Below are 17,137 nucleotides of genomic sequence, written 5' to 3' on the forward strand. Positions count from 1 at the left end.
CTCCTCCCAACCTGGTGACCCTGCGGTTGCGGGTTGTCCCGCTGTAGAGACGGCGTCTCCCTGCTCCTGGCTGACGGCTTTGGCGTCGGTCTGTGCTGACACCTGACTGCGTTCCCTGTCCTGTGAGGCATACACCGATGTCTGCACCTCGACAGACACGCTGGCAGGTCGGGCCTGGATAGCAGCTTCCGAACGGAAAGGGGCATCCTTCTTCACTTCTGTGCTGCCGTCCGCCATCTGGGGCGCTTTCCTGAATGCGCCCGGATGATAGGCCCTTCCTGGTAGGCCTTGGTCTGCGTCCACTTAGTCCACTTCACCGCAGGGGAGCTGGAGACATCGGTCTGCGTCCACTTGGCAGAGTCGAACCGCTCGGCCTGGGTCGCACTGTTGCGGCTCCGCGGGTCTTGCAATCAAAAAGGCTGATCCGCGCCGCCATCGCTTTGAAAAAGGTGATTTTGTTTGCATCAGCAAACACAAGTCTATCTTTCCAAAAGGATACACAGCTAATTGGAGCACGGATATTTTTCAAATCAGAAGCGTTAAGCTTACTAATCCAGTTACGTATTTATTTCGCTATCTTTCAGGACACCCTATTGAAGGAGGATTCTACATCGAAGAACTTCAGAAAACAAAATATTCTGATCACTATTTAATCGAAGGTGTTATTCATCGTTGTGGAAATAAACTGTATGTCAAATGGCTTGGTTTTATGAACAACTTCCATTCGTGAATTAATAAAGGCGATGTACGTTAAAACTTGAATTTTTTGTTCTAGAACCTCATCCTCTCCTTTCTTCTACTGCATAAGACAAGTTTAAACTTTCATGTCAACATTGTTACTATAAGTTAATTTAGGACACGGTGTAGAGTAGGATTAACGTTAAAAATCAAACAACACCTGCATTATGTTTCACACATCATATTATTTTAGTATATGTATATATTTCTTGCTTCAAGTAAATCTCTTCTGTACATTCCTTCGTAGATTATTTCTGCTGTCTTCGCTGTCTAATGCCACCTCCAAGTAACAGTTTTCCTTTCACTGTCTCGGCAGCAACTAGTGCTACTTTTTTCTCAGCAACTGTAGCATTAAGTGACGTCACATGCTGCATAGCTTTACGAAGGTGATTTTCATCAGCTATACGTCTTAGTTCAGGCTTGTTTTGACAATAAACAATGTCCTGCTCTTTGCAATCAGCATCTAACATATTAATACCAGGATCTCCACGTGGTAAACGGACGTCAAGTGGAGTTCCAGGGCCACAGTACTGATAACAAGGAGGATGAAGCTGAAAAGGAAGAAGATCAATCACATTATTGATGAGTCCGTGCCCAGCATGCTTCCTCACCTTTCTCCCAGCACGTTTCTTCACCGTTTTCTGCGACAGCTTGCTTACTTGTTTGCAGCCATGATAAGTGTTTATAAGAGAAAACAACTCGTTAGTTTTAGGTCCATGATACACTTTATTAAGCTGACATTTACAGCACTGTCTCACTGAATTTCTCTTACCTAAACTCATTTGTTTTTGATGTAAATTACACGTTTGAAGCTCTGACAACACAGGATCTTGTGTCCCCTCACGAGGCATCATATCCCAGATCTTCTTTACCACATTCGCAGCTACATTGACCAAACATACCTTTGGTAAAACATTCAACACTTCTTCAGGAAAGATTTGTAGTTTCTGCTTGCAAGCATAAATCTTTACGATTGCCTTTTCGGCTGCGTTACACATAGTACCAAATAAAAATGAGATGATGTCTTTGCTCTACAAATGTTTCTTTCACACTGTTGTCATTCCGACACTGCAATTTACATATGTTGTTCACCTCCCGGCATGCACTGTGACACAACCAATCAAAGAGCATGCACACATGGCGTGAAATCTGTTTAATTGTTTCTCCACTATGCTCCTTGAGAAGAGTTTTAAATGATGGACATCCTAATTCAGGCATGTCGATAAATTCACATGTTGATGGTAGATACTCACGCGACCATTCCTTCTTTTCACAACCCTTTAAAAAACAAGATCTGCTCTTGACAAATGAGCGATCATGATCATAACTGAAAAGCAATAAGGTATTCCTTTTCCTTCCCGCTGCAGACCTATTTTTTTCTAACCATTGTGTCTGCTTTTTTTTCTTAACCTGCTTGCAAACAGTAAGGTAAAGGTGGAAAAAATACTAAGCTGACGAGTTTCGGTGACCCCAGCACAGCGCAATCCAACACAGCCACCTCTTTGAACACAAGTTTGTTCCCGTTCACTTTAAAACCCTGTGCATCACCTATTAATGTTGTTGTCATGATGGACTCAAGCGCTCTACTCTCTATCACAGTATCTTATAGACTAAAGAAAATATTCACACATGTAACATATATAAAGGCTTGAGTTTACTAGTGTGTGAACTTGATAACGATTAAGTCTAGACATGCATAACCATGTCGAAGCGTTCACTGAATATTATAAACAACGTGACCTCTGTATGACACAGGCTCAGTCCCGCTATTATTATTATTATTATTATTATTATTATTATTATTATTATTATTATTATTATTATTATTATTATTATACAACTATATACAGTATAAAGTATGAACATCGTGTTTGATTCGCAGCTCTGTTACGATTTTTGAAGAATAGTACAAGGCGTAAAACAAAGTCAACTCTAACACCTTCATACTCGGGTGGAACGGAGTCAACTCTGTCACCTTCATATGCAGTTAATACACTGTACTACCAACCAATACAGAAGCACGCAATAGTGATTACAGCTCTCCATATTGCGTTGATGTCAGAAAGGGCATCCGGCCGTAAAATAAAGTCAAATCCACATGTGCTACACAGTTTACACACGTAACCCGCCAGGTATGGGAAAAGTATTAAATTATTATTATTATTATTATTATTATTATTATTATTATTATTATTATTATTATTATTATTATTATTATTATTATTATTGTACCGGGCGGTACACCTCCACACCGTTTATTTAAAAGTTGCGCCAGTTGAAACTCCTCTTCTGGAGGAAGTCTGAACTTTATCTACGGTCTTAATTTCCAAATTTCTCAGAAGATGTCACTACCTGGAAAATTTTGAGTTTGTGAACTGTGTCATTTTCGACGTACTTTTGTCTTGCTTGTATTAAGAAGTGTGAACTTTCTCTTCTAGAGGACACTACTGAAGATCAACAATAGTGCACCCTAGTGTGGAGTCAAAGAACTATTTTGTTGGAGAAAATTTAATTTCAGGAGTTTGTTCTTTGTTAAATTTCTTTCTGTCATTGTTTAAGTTGGCAATATTTACCCCTTTCTTCCCCTTGTTTTGAATGTATCCAATCACGAATTTTTTCAATTAATTTCTGACCAATCTGGTGTATCTTTCCCCAACTTGAATCTGTTGCGGGGTCCTACCCAATAAAATCTTTGTGGGAGGGTGTTTTCTTTCCCCTAACGCCTAGAACTTTCTGCGAGAGTATTTAAACTGCTGATTTTAGGGTCTCCGAGCCACTTCTGTTCCATCTTTCAGTGTATTAAGTACATAGCGGGAGGCGGGAAGCGCCTCTTTCCTCGGCAGCGGTCAACAATAAGGTAATGGCCGATTAATAAATTTTTTTCTTTGCCAGCTCAGCAGTTTAACTTTCGGGGCAGGTTCTAAGCGTTCCCCTATGTAACCTTTTCCTAAAATGTAACTTCTCTTTTCTTCTATTCTCTTGTAAAGCGACATACTGGGATAGAGAGTGTTAACCCTCTCGAGCTCCCACTCACATTGTTTGAGGTGAACTTATTTTTCGCAACCTATTCTTCAGTAATGTAAGTTAGTAGTTTCTTAAGTCACCTCTGTAGTATGGGATTAGCCCTTGCATCAGTGGCCTTAGAGCCAAAATAGGTCTTAAAGACAAAGTGTATTAGGAGTGCAAGTTCGCCTCCTCTCAAATTGTGATTTTAGAGGTCATGTATTAACCTTCTTTTCATTTAACAGACCTTAGTAGATTGGGTATTTTGCTCCTGTGTATATGTCCTTTGAGGACGGCTTAAAGGTGGAGTTCGGAGTGACCTATGATAGGCTTGTATTTTAAGGGGAAGTTGCCCTTTTTTGAAAATTGTGTTTCTGCCTCAAGGAGGCTTTTGGATGTAATTGGAAGCCGGTGTTTCTGGCATGTTTGGGGGTTTTCGGCCCCTTTGTTGTATGGTGTTCATTGTAAGGTTGGGCTCATGGCTCAAGAATTATGTTTCTGACTTTTTGAAGCCCCAAATGGGGTACCTATGTAAATGTAATTGTCAATCGTGTTTCGGCTACTAAGTACCTGTTCTATTTGTTGTTACCTAATTTTGAAAAGAAAATATAACCTTGCTAAATTTTAAAATTAATTTCACTTTAGTAGCTTGAGACCCCTTCACCACCCAGCACCTTCTTTCATGCATAACTACCACCAAAACACGGTAACAAGTGGTAGCAGAGCGTGGTTGAATGGGTCTCAATTTAGCCCCTGTTGACGGCTAAGCTCTGTTTTGATCCGAACTCTAACCATTTTCTCAGTTGCTGGAAATTTTTTTTATTGAGGTTTTTCAAAATTTTTCTGTTATCATGCCCGGCCCTCGCGATGTTCTCCTCCTTAACTACTTGCGCAAAGAGGAGTTGATCTACGAATTAACTATTAGAAACGTGCAATCTGGAGGCACGGTTGCTATCGACACTAACAAGCTTAGAGACTCCCTTGATTTGCCCATTTCCATCCCCAATTTGGGAGAGAAAGAAATTGATGACTCCCTTTTCACGATCGTCGAGAACATTACTGGCCTAGCATCGGTCGTTAGCTTTTTTGATGAAAATGATCCGTCTCCTAATCAAATTAAGCGTGTGCAAGGCAGGCTATATCATTTTTCAAATAGAGTTAATGATCTGTTGTCTCTAAAGGTGAATGACGTTCAGAGGAAGGAAGCTAATACGCTCCTGGAAAATATTTCCGAATTATCTAGTAAGGTCACTCAATTGTTAACTGGGGAAGTTCCTCCCAAATCTGATCAACCCACCATAGTGAATGTAGGTAGTGAGGAAGAGTCTCCTAATGGAGAAGTAAATAGGAAAACCCCCACTGCTCAAACTATCTCTGCCCCATTGGACAACGAGTCTGAACGCCGTGCATCGTTGAGTAACATCCGTGCTGAATTAACTTCCTTGCCATTGAAACCTTTACCTACTATGTCACCCGGGTTTAGTAGCTTGCCTCATCCATTGGCAATGTTGCTCAGAGGTATATCTAAGTTTTCCGTTAACACCACCAGTGAAGTTATTTCATTTTTAAGATTTTTAGTTGAATTTCAGGATCACGCCCTTGTGTTTTCTCTTTCCCCTTGTCAAATTTTACAAATAATCTATCCTTATGCTATTGGTGTTCTCTCAGATAAAATAGTAAGAGCTATTGCTGAACAGTCATCTATTGAAGATTTTCACGCACACTTGCTTGCAAATTTCATTCCTGCCCGCGCGAGGTCATCTCTGATTCAGAAATACTATTATCGGGTACAGCGCTTGGATGAAAACTTGGCTGATTTCATACAGGACATTAAGTTTTATACTAGGGTGTTTGCCCTTCATTTTCCTGAAGATCAGATTGTGCAGGCTATTGTAGAGGGAATTTCACCTCCCTATAGGTCATATTTGTGTTTCGCGGCGTGCCCGCAAACCTTCTCGGAACTTGAAGCGTTGGCCGTCTCGGCGGAAGGAGTTAGATACGCCGATTCTTTGCGTGTCGCGAAAGAATCCCCGCCTTCCTTTAGTAACACTCGGCCTCCACCTCGCCGACCAGTCAATCCCCGTAAATGTTATGCGTGCGGGGCGCCTGACCACCTGCGCAATAAGTGTCCTCTGATCAAGTCTAGTAGGGCAAATAATGGAGCTGGTTCATCACAAGGCTGTTTTAAATGTGGGGCTTTCTCACATATCGCCAAGAATTGTCCCAATTCGAATAGCACCCCCTCCTGCTCAACTTCTGGGGTAACTTCCAACAACAATCAAAAGTGACTAGTGGCTTCGGCTGAGTCAACTAATTCATCTTCCCGAGGCTCAGCCCCTGGTAAGCAGATCGAAAATTCTGGGAACGTTCAATCTGCTAATCTGTCCTTTGAATGCCCCAAAGAGTGTCTTAAGATTGCGGCGGATACCCCCGCACCTGTTCCTTTCCTTAAGATTGAGGTAAATAACGAACCTATAACAGCTCTATTAGATTCAGGCAGTGTTTGTTCCATTATTTCGGCTGAATGGTACTCGAAATTGAAGTCTGTTTGTAACCTACCTGTCTATGACTCTTCTCCTGTGAAATGTGTTTCTGCTAATACATCTCCATTAGAAATTCTAGGTTCCTTACTGGTCAAAATTCGTATTTTTAAATTTACATGGAAAATTAAATTGTTTGTGGCCAAGCAATTGTCTTGCCCCATTATATTGGGAGCTGACTTTATTTCTCACACTGGTCTTGTGCTCGATCTCCAGTCTAGGTCGTGCACATTCAAATTTGCTTCTAGTTGTAAAATTCCACTATTAAAGTGTAATTCTGTGTCATGTTCTCCTATTTCGCCTACCCAGGATGAGATGTTGTTAGACCTTAGACATCTACCTGAGGAGCAGGCTGATAGTATTCGCAAACTGTGTCAGTCGTTTCCCGAGGTATTCTCTGATACTCTTGGCGTTACTGACCTGATCGAATACAAAATTGAGGTCACGGATTCGATTCCTGTCCGTTTTCCACCGTATCGGCTATCTCCACCTAAAATGAAGGCTCTGAAAGAAATCATCGATCAGATGTTGAAGGATGGTATTATTAGGCCCTCTAAGTCAGCGTATTCTTCGCCTATTTTTCTAGTCCCGAAACCCCAAGGGGGCTTCAGGCCTGTAATTGACTACAGGGCTCTCAATCGGAAGGTGGTGTTACAATCTGTGCCCCTTCCCGACCTTCATTCTTGCTTTTCATGGTTTCGTAAGGCCAAGTTCTTTACTATCTTGGACTTGAATCAGGCCTATAATCAAATTCCCCTTGCTGAAGAGTCTAAACACCTTACAGCGTTTGCCACGGACTGGAATTTATATGAATACAACCGCGTGCCTTTCGGGCTCCCCACGGGAGCAGCTGTACTCACTAGGCTACTAGATAGGGTCTTCTCCGACATCAAATTTGAGTACTTATATCACTACTTGGATGATGTCGTCGTGTTTTCGGAGACCTTCGAAGAACATCTTGATCATCTGCGAGAAGTTCTGAATCGCCTTCGTAAGGCTGGGTTAACTGTCAAGTTGTCCAAGGTCGCTTTTGCTAAGCCCTCTATGTCATTCCTAGGGCATATTGTGTCACCTGATGGTGTAGCAGTCGATCATTCTAGAACACAGGCCATCCGTGATTTTAAACCTCCCAAGGACATTAAAGGTATCGCCAGGTTCATCGGTATGGTGAATTTCTTCAGAAAGTTCATTCCTAACTTTGCTAATAGAGCGGCGCCATTGAACCTTCTTCGTAGGAAAGGCATCAAATTCGAGTGGGGACCTTCTCAACAAGCCGCTTTTGAAGATCTGAAATTAGCTCTCTGTAATGCCCCTGTCCTTGCCATGCCTGATTTCTCAAAGAAATTCATCGTCCAAACGGACGCGTCGTCGTCGGCGGTAGCGGCAGTCCTTCTTCAAGAGACTGAACTAGGGAGGCGACCCATCGCCTATGCATCTAGGACTCTATCGGCTCAAGAAGCCAAGTATTCCAACTATGAGCTCGAAGGGTTGGCAGTCTTATTTGCCTTAGAAAAGTTCCGTCTCTATCTGGAACATGTCAAATTCGACCTGGAGACAGATAATCAAGCATTAAGCTGGGTCTTAGGTAGGCCGCGTCGTACTGGTCGTATAGCCCGTTGGGCCATCCGTATTTCTGCCTTCCAATTCAATGTCAGGCATATCCGAGGTACCGAAAATGTTGTCGCTGATGGACTCAGCCGTATGTTTTCAGACGACGTTGAGAAGCATGAACAGGTCGACAGTCCATCACCTCCCGAGTCCATGCTATCTGAGGTTAATGCCATCCTAATAGATGTTCCCATGCTGTTTAGGGATATCGAGAAATAACAACGTGAAGATCCGACGCTGGCTCCGATAATGGAAACCCTGTCTTCTGGGGAACATGTTGTCCCTTATGTTCTGAGGAATGGAGTTCTATGTTGCCCTTCGAGGCATGATAAGATGATGAAAGTTGTTGTTCCAGCGGTTCTGGTACCTATGATCTTCAAGTATTATCATGAGACCCCATTAGGAGGGCATCTTGGTATCTTTAAAACTCGTGAAAAGATTCGTGATATGTTCATCTGGAAAGGTATGGACGGTGAAATCCGTGAATTAGTAAAGGCATGTAAATCCTGTTTGCTTAGTAAACCGACCATGTCCACTAAGGTAGGTCTTTTGTCTTCTCATCAAGCGTCGCGCCCCATGGAGCGCCTGTATATTGATTATGTGGGACCCTTCCCCCAGTCAAAGGGGAATGCCAACAAGTTCATCTTTGTATGTGTAGATGGTTTTACTAGATTTTCCTGGTTATTTCCGACTAAGCTGGCTACCGCTCAGTCCACCATTTCTTGTCTTAATACTATCTTTGCTTCTTTTGGTCCTTGTCAATACATAGTTTCCGATAATGCTAAGGCTTTTACATCTAATTTATTTCGTAAATTCTGTTTTGACTTATCCATCTCTCATGTAACTACTTCTGCTTATTACCCTCAACCATCTCTGGCTGAACGGGTTAACCGTAATCTCAGGTCCGCACTCATTGCCTATCATCATGAAGATCCTTCCAGGTGGGACACGTCCCTGCATTGGATAGCTTTTGCTTTGAATTCGGCGGTTCATGAATCTCACAAGTTCACTCCAGCTTCTTTAATGTTCAAGTTTGTTCCCAACTCGCCGCTCTCTAACCTCTGGTCTCTGAATGACATTCTACCCGAGATAATAGATCCGGACAACATTAAAGATCTTTGGAAGAAGGCTAAAGCCAATCTTAAAGTGTCTCATGAAAAGGTTAGGGAAAGGTATGATCGTGGACGGAGACCCACCCCTTTGAAGGTAGGTGACCAGGTTATGGTCAAAAATTTTGTTCCCGCGGGCAAGCTTGCCCCCAGATTTCATGGGCCTTGTATCATTCTCGATTTTCTTACGCCGGTTACCTTATTGTTAAGTAATCCAGCCACCGAGAGGATATTTAGGGTTCACCTGTCCCAGGTGAAACCGGTGTAATTTTGTGTTAACTTGCTTCATATTATTTTGAAAGGATATGAAGGTTATTTTTTTTTTTTTGAGTTTCACTTTTATGGCATTCTGCCCCTTCTATAATATTTTGGTTTTAGATGTAAGCCTTTTGTAAAACCCGCCCCGATCCGTTAAACTGCCATCCTGTTCTTGCCACGGCCATTACCACGCTCCCGTCTCCTGCTCCACGTTACACTGTGGCTTCATTAGATTAAATGCCACGGATATCTACACGCCGCTGGCCCCTCAACCTCTCCATAATGCCTGTGCCTTCAAAAACACGATGGTCCAACACTATTCTGCCGCCTAGCCTTAATGTTTCAGTGCCCCCGCAGCCGCGCAGCGCCGTGCAGCAACTGGGGAGGTGGATGGGCCCCCTCCTCTCCAGCGAGGACGACATGTGCACGGCGAGCCGGAGCTCTCCTCCCGGCCAAGGCTGATGTGCGGCGCACGACCTGCTTCTGGCCCGCAGCCTGTATATGTTCACCGCGGGCGCGGCGTGTTTCAACACTCTGCTCCCCTCATAGTGCGGGCGAGCGGTATCTCAGGGTACTTAAGGGGTCCGAGCGGCCTCCTTTTGGACGCAAGCTGCAACGGCCGGTCCGGCCATCCAACTTCATCAACATCAACTACATGGACAGTTACTATAAGAGATAACTACATTTGGGAATTCAACAGCAATATCTGATGGACATTGCAAATTTTTCCTTCACTTTTAAGTAGTAAAAGCTTATCTTCAGAAATTCAACTTCTATAAACCTAAAGACTTCACTTCACCTCCAACAACAAATTTTGGAACCGAATTAAGAAATTTCTCAAATACTTCTGCAAGTTATCTTAATATCAACATCAAAACTTGGAACTTATTTTCAAACAAAAGTTTATGTTCTTCTGTGTTACCCCGTGGAGGAACTTTTGGGGGGGGGGGGGGAGGTCTGTACCGGGCGGTACACCTCCACACCGTTTATTTAAAAGTTGCGCCAGTTGAAACTCCTCTTCTGGAGGAAGTCTGAACTTTATCTACGGTCTTAATTTCCAAATTTCTCAGAAGATGTCACTACCTGGAAAATTTTGAGTTTGTGAACTGTGTCATTTTCGACGTACTTTTGTCTTGCTTGTATTAAGAAGTGTGAACTTTCTCTTCTAGAGGACACTACTGAAGATCAACAATAGTGCACCCTAGTGTGGAGTCAAAGAACTATTTTGTTGGAGAAAATTTAATTTCAGGAGTTTGTTCTTTGTTAAATTTCTTTCTGTCATTGTTTAAGTTGGCAATATTTACCCCTTTCTTCCCCTTGTTTTGAATGTATCCAATCACGAATTTTTTCAATCAATTTCTGACCAATCTGGTGTATCTTTCCCCAACTTGAATCTGTTGCGGGGTCCTACCCAATAAAATCTTTGTGGGAGGGTGTTTTCTTTCCCCTAACGCCTAGAACTTTCTGCGAGAGTATTTAAACTGCTGATTTTAGGGTCTCCGAGCCACTTCTGTTCCATCTTTCAGTGTATTAAGTACATAGCGGGAGGCGGGAAGCGCCTCTTTCCACGGCAGCGGTCAACAATAAGGTAATGGCCGATTAATAAATTTTTTTCTTTGCCAGCTCAGCAGTTTAACTTTCGGGGCAGGTTCTAAGCGTTCCCCTATGTAACCTTTTCCTAAAATGTAACTTCTCTTTTCTTCTATTCTCTTGTAAAGCGACATACTGGGATAGAGAGTGTTAACCCTCTCGAGCTCCCACTCACATTGTTTGAGGTGAACTTATTTTTCGCAACCTATTCTTCAGTAATGTAAGTTAGTAGTTTCTTAAGTCACCTCTGTAGTATGGGATTAGCCCTTGCATCAGTGGCCTTAGAGCCAAAATAGGTCTTAAAGACAAAGTGTATTAGGAGTGCAAGTTCGCCTCCTCTCAAATTGTGATTTTAGAGGTCATGTATTAACCTTCTTGTCATTTAACAGACCTTAGTAGATTGGGTATTTTGCTCCTGTGTATATGTCCTTTGAGGACGGCTTAAAGGTGGAGTTCGGAGTGGCCTATGATAGGCTTGTATTTTAAGGGGAAGTTGCCCTTTTTTGAAAATTGTGTTTCTGCCTCAAGGAGGCTTTTGGATGTAATTGGAAGCCGGTGTTTCTGGCATGTTTGGGGGTTTTCGGCCCCTTTGTTGTATGGTGTTCATTGTAAGGTTGGGCTCATGGCTCAAGAATTATGTTTCTGACTTTTTGAAGCCCCAAATGGGGTACCTATGTAAATGTAATTGTCAATCGTGTTTCGGCTACTAAGTACCTGTTCTATTTGTTGTTACCTAATTTTGAAAAGAAAATATAACCTTGCTAAATTTTAAAATTAATTTCACTTTAGTAGCTTGAGACCCCTTCACCACCCAGCACCTTCTTTCATGCATAACTACCACCAAAACACGGTAACAATTATTATTATTATTATTATTATTTTTATTATTATTATTAACACGGAGTTATCCGTGGAAGTCAGAGGTGAAAGAAGGTGCGGGCTGGAATGGGTCTAACTACAAGTTCGAAAGATGAATTAAAATTTCATCAAGGTTATATTTTCAAAACTTAACAATGGTGACATAGAATTTTGAGCGTACAACAAATAACAACAAGTTAAATCAGGTACACAACCAAGAGAAAAATTTAAACAGTTTCCACTAGGGGGAAAAAACAAAGAAAATCAGGTACAATGCCGCTTTACAAGAAGGCACCAGTTAAGTGGTCTTTACAAATTCTGGGCTACGGGCCCAAATTCATCAATCCTTGAGCTCTCAGCTCACAATCGCAAAACACCAAAGGGCAGAAAACCCTTAATTACATGGAGCATTAGCTCCCAATCATACATTTCAAGCCTCTCTAAGGCACTTTTATCACAACTCCATAAAGAGCTGATCCGCTGTCGATCTTTCAAGCCTATAAAGGCAATAACAAAACTTTACACAAACTGCCATCAAGACATAATAAAGAAACAGGGGTATCTCGTACACAGTCTACTGGGCCTTAGTGTGCAAATCCAGGTCAATTTAAATGGCCCAAAACAAAAAGGATGGAGGCGTGAATTTGCACTCCTAAATCTACATTTTAAAACCTAAGTGGCTCTAGGACGATACACAGGGGCTAATCCCAAGCTAGGAAGGTGACTCGTATGAGAAAACTTTAATACATTAAGGAAGAGAAGAAACGGTTACGAAAACATAGTCACCTCACTTTCAAATGAAGGGGAGCTCGAGAGGGTAAAGCACTCTCTATCCCCGAATTAAAGTTCAAGAAAACTGAAGTTTACCAGGAAAAGGGTTTACATGCTTAATAGTTTACATATTAAAGGTTTCTAACCTTCCCCGCGAGTTAAAGATGTTAAGAGGCCATTACCTTGTAGAAGAACTGCTGTCTGAAGAACGAGGCGCTTCCCGCCCCCTGCTACATATTCACACACTGAGTTAGATGTTATACTAGTGGCCCGGAGACAAGAAAATCAGCAGTTTTTATACCCTCGTGGAAAATTCGAGACCTTTCAAGAATGAGTAGACACACCCCCTCAATTTTTATTGGTAGACTATGAATTACACATGGAAATTTGAAGAAGAAAGCTATGATTGGAGGAAAATTAATTACAGAAATTACCTTTTGGATAAATTCAAAACAGGCGGAAAGAAAGGATTAATATGCCAACCCACAAACCACAGAACAAAATTTAGTAAAGACAAAACTTATGAATACAAAATTTCTTCAAGAGAGTACAATCCATTGCACCAGGGTGTATTACCATAGTTTCTGGTAGAGACATCTGTTAGAGAAAGTCCACACTTCCTGATCAATGAGAAACAAAAGCAAATCAAAAACACACACAGTGACATCTCCTGATAACTAGTAGAGGTTGTTCGGTGGTAAAGTTCCGGGTTTCTCCAGTAGAGAAGTTTCAATTGGCGCAAGATTTGAACTTGCGTCGTAGAGGTGTACCGTCCGGTACAGACCTCCCCCCCCCCCAAAAAAAAAGACCTTCCAAGGGGTGACACAGAGAATTTTTTTCAAAACAAAAGTCCAAGCTTGTTGCTGGTTAGTTGAAGAAGAATTTAGAAGAGAAAATACCGGGCGAGTTGGCCGTGCGCGTAGAGGCGCGCGGCTGTGAGCTTGCATCCGGGAGATAGTAGGTTCGAATTCCACTATCGGCAGCCCTGAAGATGGTTTTCCGTGGTTTCCCATTTTCACACCAGGCAAATGCTGGGGCTGTACCTTAATTAAGGCCACGGCCGCTTCCTTCCAACTCCTAGGCCTTTCCTATCCCATCGTCGCCATAAGACCTATCTGTGTCGGTGCGACGTAAAGCCCCTTGCAAAAAAAAGAAGAGAAAATCTAATTTTTCTTGTAGTCGGAGGTCTCTCAAGTCGTTTGATATACATGGACGTGACTAGTTTAAGTCCAGCTTTAGAGTTTCTTTCTTGTAGTAGAATTGCGAAACAAAACATTAATTCATGGAAGTAAAATTTTTTTAAGTCCACCAAAGGTTGATTTGAAGCAATTATTAATAGCAGAAATAAAGTGTCCATGTAACTGTTGAAATACATTAGCTACTGATTAATTTTGACGGCGAGACTTGCCGCCGCTGCTTGTATCCAGAGGAGGCCGCTCGGACCCCTCAAGTACCCTGAGATACCTTTCTCCCGCTACTATGAGAGGGGTAGTCGTGGTGAAGCACGCCGCAGATGCGAAGTTTGTTTACAGTCCTCGAGAAGCTTGCGGGTGGTGCGAAGCACATCAGCCTTGGCCTGAAGGAGGGCTCCGGCTCGCCGTACCCTGGTTGACCTCACTGGAGTGGAGTGGGCCCTTTCCCCACCTCAGTGGCGGTACGGCACCGCACGGCTGAGGGGGCACTGAAACATTAAGATCTCGGGGCAGAATTTTGTTGGAATGTAATGTTTTAGGGTACTGTCTTGGAGTTGAGGCTGAGGGGCCAGCGGCGTGGAAAGTTTTATTTCATTTTTATTTTTATTGCCACTGGTGTGATTTAGCAGGAGACGGGAGCTTGGTAATGGCCGTTCGGAGAGGACAGCAGAGTACCCTCGGAGGAGGTTTTACAATAATTATACTAAGCAGATTAAACCAAATGTAAAAATATAAGGGGCAGAAGGCCTAGGATTTAGAGAAAAATATAACCTTTGGGGTTCTTACAAGATGTTAAAGATCCAATGAGCAAGTAATTTACACAGGTTTCTCCTGAGACAGGTGAACCCTAAAGATTCTCTCGGTGGCTGGATTGCTCACTAACAATGTGACTGGCGTAAGAAAATCCAAGACGGTGCACGGCCCATGAAATCTGGGGGCAAGCTTGCCCGCGGGAACAAAATTCTTGACCATAACTTTGTCTCCTACTTTTAAATTCGTGGGCCTCAGTCCACGATCATATCTTTCCTTAACCTTTTCATGAGAAATTTTAAGATTGGCCTTAGCCTTCTTCCAAAGATCTTTAATAAGGTAACTTAGGGAGATCCCGACATGAGGGAGAACTCGACACTTTTAAGCTTAGCGCCCCTGGTAACCACAGTACTCTACAGGTCGAACTAGTAACTACATGTATTGGAGCCGTAGGGTGTTGTGCTCATGGTGATCCTGGTAGCAGACGATTATCACTATAAATACAAGACATCTGAATAGTTGAAGGTGAGTATGTAAGTGATATATTGTGACCGTGAGGCCACCGATGAGTGAACAGGTGTTGGGGCGGCTTGTGTTTGCTTGTCGGCGAGATGGGGTGCGCGCGACCTTGGATGAGGGCGAGAACGAGGTTTTTTGTGCAGAGAGCGGCCGGCTGGAATAAAAATAAAAAAAATGAAGGTTGGCGAGTGAGAGAAGGAGGCCAGCGCGTGTCACCTGTAATTGCGAGGAATGATATGAATGAAATATTTGTAATATCTTTGATGGCGACGTGCATAATTACGGAAGGCTCAAGGACTAAATTAAAATAAACTGGATAAAAGAATAGCACATTTAGGGGATATAAATTAAAAACTGAAATTTTGGAATAATTTGCACGACCTTGTGGCTAAAATGGTGATGAAGTTGTAGATTCGTACAGTAGAAGAATTTAGTTCCTAAATTGACTTTACTTCCGTGCATGTGCACCCGACATGATATTTAAGTCATGTGATACGAATACTCATTCTCACACACCCTCTGGCGTGTCTTGGACTATCACCTTCAGTCGCTCAGCGTGGAACATCGTGAATACTGGCTTCACTCCTGTGCTCTACACCTCCGATAATTGGATATAATTTAGAACAGTGCTGTGATCAGACGTCGAATGTGCAGACATTAATCCCTTAAGTACGTGTCATTTCCAAAATACTGTTACGTGTGTGCTTGGAGCCTACTCTAAAACATTTTGTGTAAGTTTCAGCTTTCTTACGAGTGGACGCGGAAGACGTGGACGTGAATATTTCCAGAAGAGGACGGAATCTCACATCATGGATTACCAGTGCTTCACCATGAAGTTCTAAACCTTTGACCATCGTTGGCGGCGTCGGGATGCAGATTCTTTCGTCCTGGCATGGCTGATTGAGAACCCAGACTTCCAGACATGAAGATTTCTCTATAAGTTAAGTCGATTACGTCTCATTTATATCTGTTCTATGTAGTTTTGTTCTATTCTTTCTTTCTTCTTAGTAAGCTATTTTGACACATTTTATGGTTGTTTATTTGCTCGAATACGTCGTAAAACTGACACAGGTGATTACTTAATGACCATGTGGCCATGAATATGACAGTGAAGGGTTCTGATAGTTATCCATGTGTTATCGACACCATCTTTGCTTATTGAGTAAATTTCGTCACGATTATGAATTAATTTATGTCTGAGGGATTTAATGGTAGGATATTTCGTCCATACTTTCTATATTTTCCTTGTATTGGAACTTCTACTTGTACCTCGTGTCTGAGACAACGTGTCATCGGGATATTGAGTCCGAATTCTATGTACGAATTTAATGTGAACATGTGCATCGGGAGCATGTGATAATTAGTTGGAGTAATTAATCATCGAGACACTTTTAAGTGGATATTATGTATTTGTAGGACGATGGTAGGTCCTGATATTTCATGACTACACATATTTGAGATTAGGATGCGACAAGTTAGGGTCGTCATTGTGGTACACTGTACGTGTAGAGTATATGGAATAATTGTGCATGGCACAAATCTTCGTGAAACTGAGCTTTTCACATGTTAATGGATTATTCGCGATAAATGCAGTGTAGCCTAATATTGGTGTCTTCAGATGTAGAAAATGAAAGTCCATGTTACTTGATGTACTTTTTAATTCGTGGGAATATCCCAAATTTTCTCAAGTAATCCAGTAATTTCAAGCTCAAGGTACAGATAATGTTCGAGAAGGCCTTAGGTCTAAAGAACAGGTCTTCGACGAAATATCTAAATAATATCTGATTCGTGACTATATCAGTTCATTCGTTGATGCAATTTGTCACTCTCATGTGATAACTCAATCTTGCTGTAACTCAATAAATTTGTTAATAGGAGAGTAATACGGTTGATCGACACTCGTCGACATGTACATAGTGTAAACATTTTCTTCTTGGTACTCACAATCTTCTTGCCAATTTCCGTAGTTAGTAGTAGGAGTAGTTGTTTGTTAGTATTTAGAGGATTATTTTTTATGTGTTCTGTTCTGAAATATGTGACACTGATATTATCGATTGATAGTGGACAGGATTTCCACATGGATGGTATTCTCCCCATTTACTTACGTTTGCAAGCCCAGGAGGCGTTTTATTTTGTTTAAATTGTTGGTCAAATACTTAACGTTCAGTATAATTCTCACGGAAAGAGATGTGAGACGACG

The sequence above is a fragment of the Anabrus simplex genome, chromosome 2 (genome assembly GCF_040414725.1).
Source record: "Anabrus simplex isolate iqAnaSimp1 chromosome 2, ASM4041472v1, whole genome shotgun sequence".
In the NCBI taxonomy this organism is placed as follows: domain Eukaryota; kingdom Metazoa; phylum Arthropoda; class Insecta; order Orthoptera; family Tettigoniidae; genus Anabrus; species Anabrus simplex.